At 50.2% G+C, this 3,484-nt stretch overlaps 1 protein-coding gene across 3 annotated transcripts in view; it reads left to right on the top strand.

Annotated features, from left to right (window-relative positions):
* Positions 1-289: 289 nt before the first annotated feature.
* Nde1 (nudE neurodevelopment protein 1) overlaps positions 290-3,484 on the top strand; it is a 32,343-nt gene continuing 29,148 nt past the window's right edge. For 2 of the 3 annotated variants that reach the window (XM_050125802.1, XM_050125804.1), the window contains exon 1: positions 290-457. The gene's annotated coding sequence lies outside the window, so the exon portion shown is untranslated. Of the gene's footprint in view, positions 458-1,630; positions 2,406-3,484 lie in introns of those variants that run through there. The other variant, XM_050125803.1, reaches the window with a different exon arrangement.

The following is a 3,484-nucleotide window of genomic DNA, read 5'->3' on the forward strand; positions in this document are numbered from 1 at the left end:
TCTGGACTTGGGTAGGGCGCTTTCAAGTGAAACCCGATACCAGGTACTCCTAAAGCCCGGGGTTCTTCGACCAACTGCACCTTTGTCTCTTCTTGGGCAAGAGCAAGAGCGGATAAATGACACCAGTGTAAAGGAGAGGCGTGCGGGTGTTCCTGGGTGCGTGGCACCGCGTGCACGGAGCCGCCTGCACTCCCTCTCCACACCCGTCTTCCGGGCCTGCAGCCCGCACCTCCCGCGCCCCCTCCCGCCCGGCACCACCGTAGCTTGGCGGCGACGCGCCCGGGCCTAGGGGGAAAAAGTTTCCAAACCTCGCTTCTCGGCGCTGATTGGCCGAGCCAGACGCGTCCCGGGCGCGGCAGCCAATGGGAGACGCGGGCAGCAAGGTGCGGACGGGGCTGGGACCGCGCTCCGGCCCTGCTGGCCCGTGCCTAGCCGGGATCGTCGTCGCCCGGGCGGGGTAAGTGAAGCCAGGTTGCGGCCGGGGCCTCCCACGTCCGCAGCACTCGGCGGACGCGTCCCCCAAACCTGACCCCCAGCTTTCCGCCTTCCCTCCGTGAGCTCCGCCGCTCGCCCTGGCCAACTCTGTTCCTCTTCTGCCCGCCCCTTCCCTTCCTCAAGCCCGGCGCTTCGCCAGCCCCTTTATCCCGCAGTCGCTGGGTCCCCAACTGCTGCCGCACGGGTACCAGCCTGTGTCCAACTTCCCCCACAGTGCCTCTTGGGTCTCGGCCTCCGGACGTTTCATATTTCTGTAGACATCACTTTGGATCGGATAAACTTTATCCGATAAAGGGTGAGAGTGCTTACCCCACACCTTGGATGTTGGCCCAGCTCTCTAACCTTTTTGAGGTCGTGGGATGACTCCGGAGCGACTTTATCTTTTCACCAAGTCATCTCGGTTTTGTGCCAGGCTGTGCATGCTCCTGCTTTTTACCCGGAACCTTTCTAAACTTCCCTGATAAAGAAGTCTTTTGAGGCAGGGAGGAGGTTTGTAATTTTCGCTGCCTGCTGTTTTGTGTATTGTGTGCTAGGATAACCTCTTAGGACTGGGAGTCTGACACAAACTACTCTCCAAACCTAAGGTTATCTGAGCATGCACCACTCCTCCCACACACACTGGTATTCAAACAACTTTGAGATTTAAGTAATTCCTTTTACAGCGTTCCATATGGAGTTAAATATCTGTGGCCAACCAACCCCCTTGAAGTCGTAGGGGTCTCCGATTTTTATATTTTACCTCGACTTGGATAACAGTTTGCTTTCTTGTAGATATCTTGTAGATATTGTTTTTTCTTCCAAAGTGTGTTCTGCTGTAGAATTTGTGAGTCTAGTGAGAGTAAAGCCCCGTTCCTTCAGAGGGCATTTCCTACTGTGAACCTCTACAGCCTGCCCTGGGGTTGCACTGGAGGATGGAGGAGCCTGGGATGTAGCCCAATTCTCTGTGGGTGTTAAAGAAATGTTTGAAATGTTTGAAAAGACGTGGAGGGGGCCCAGACCACAGTAGGAAGATTCCTTGGCACCTTGATCAGTAGAATAAAATGACCTCCAAACAACAGGTACTCTGTTTTTATTCTTATTCAAATATAAGCTCCGCCCCCCCCCCCCCCCCCCCCCCCCCCCCCCCCCCCCGTAGGGAGCGTGCACTCAGGCCGGGCTCAATATCTGAACTACATCCTTAGCCTACCAAGTGTAACCCTTTTAAAATTTCAGATGCAACCAATTTTCAGCTCAAAAACACAGTTCTCACCTCAACAGAATAATACAGTTTTTCTAGAACCCAGTATAAATGACAGTGGCCCCGCAGCACAGATTCAGTTACTCGTGGTTACTTGAGATCTTTCTGGTTACAGAACAAATAAAGTAAAAAGTTAAGGTGTTTACCAAATTCAGTGCTAGGGTCACAGCAGGGAAACTTCCTCCAGTGGAAGCTACTGGAGGTCTGCTTAGAACAAGTTTTAGCTATGATACAAGTCAGATACTGGGATGGGCAGTGAATAACTTTCAAAGGTGCTGAAAATAGCACAAGATAATTCGGCTCTGATCTGCAACATTTAATTTTACATTATTTTGAAGTTCAGTTATTTGGTTTGTAGAATCTGTAACAAGGTGCAGCCAGCCTGACTTCCTCCCTTATGGAAACTTGAGTTCACAATGTTTATTGTAAATTGTGTTTTTTTGTGTGTTTCTTTTTACCAAAAAGTCCATTGTAAGGAAGTGTGTCAGGTACAAGTATGCAAGCGCAGTGCCCGTTCTCGCCGCACTGTCTATCCCTGTTGCCGAGGAGACTGCCCTTCTACTGCAGTGTATGTAGTTTTCCAGTTGTCTGCTGATAGTTCTCCACGTTAGAGAAAGGTGAGGACATGTCCTTGCATGTCTCCGTACTTGAGGAGCTTGAAGACTTCTCTGCTGTAAGTGCACACTGCATTTCCATCACCATTCAGGTTTATGTGTGAATATTTGGCTCCTTTTTTTCTCCCTGCCTCTCCCTTTCAGCGTTTCTGTTTGTTTGTTTTGAGACAGGTTATCTCTGTGTATCCCTGAATTTCTCTGTGTTGTCCTGGAACTCGCTCTGTAGACCAAGCTGGCCTCAAACTCAGAGATCTGCCTCTGCTCCCAAGTGCTGGTATTAAAGCCATGGTCTTTTTTGACAATTTTATACAAGTGTCATACTCACCCCTACACTCTCTCTTGATCGTTCAACTTTCATGTCTTGTTTTGGTTTTGCTTTTGCTTTGTGATTTACTAGGGCCAATTCAGTCTCCACCTTCTTTTTTTAAACATGGTCTCTCAGTGAATCTGAGCTCACTGATTCGGCTAGACTGACTGGCCAGCATGCTCTGAGAATCCTCCTGTTTCTACCACACAACCCTTCAGCACTAGGGGTGTAGCCTAGCTTTTTACATGAGTGTTGGGGGTTGAAACACAGGTCCTCGTGCCCACTGAGCCCTCTCTCCCCCTTTTACTAGGTCTCACTGTGTTGTCTAGGTTGATTTCAAACCTCTGACTTGGGCTGCAGACCTCTTTTCCTGGTCTCCCAAATGGCACCACTGCACCAGACTCCTGTTGCTTTCTTAGGATCCCTGGACTTTTCTTCTCCCTTCACCTTTATTCTGACTTTTTTTTTTCTTTTTCTGGATCATTGCAGAAGATCCCCATTTTACACCTGGGCCCCCGCAGCCAGCCGTACCACTAGGCTGAACTTGTGAGTTGGAGAGTCCACCTGTCAGTATCCTCAGTGCCCCAGTGGCTCCATGTGGCAGCCAAGCAGTCCTCTGTTTCTCTCCTTTTTTTTCTTCCCTCTTTCTGGCGTCTTTCTCTGTGGCCCAGGTTAGCTTAGGATCTCTCCATCTTCCTGCCTCAGCTTCTCAGTTGCTGGGATTACAGGAGTCTACCACCACACACAGTGGGCAGTAAATTTGTTAATGGGTTTGAAGAGTCTCCTGTGGGTTTTAGCCCCTCCTCTGCTGTCAGCTTCCTGGACTTCCTC

Source organism: Alexandromys fortis, unplaced genomic scaffold, assembly GCF_014885135.2.
Source record: "Alexandromys fortis isolate MF-2015 unplaced genomic scaffold, M_Fortis_MF-2015_v1.1 scaffold_238, whole genome shotgun sequence".
Taxonomy (NCBI): Eukaryota; Metazoa; Chordata; class Mammalia; order Rodentia; family Cricetidae; genus Alexandromys; species Alexandromys fortis.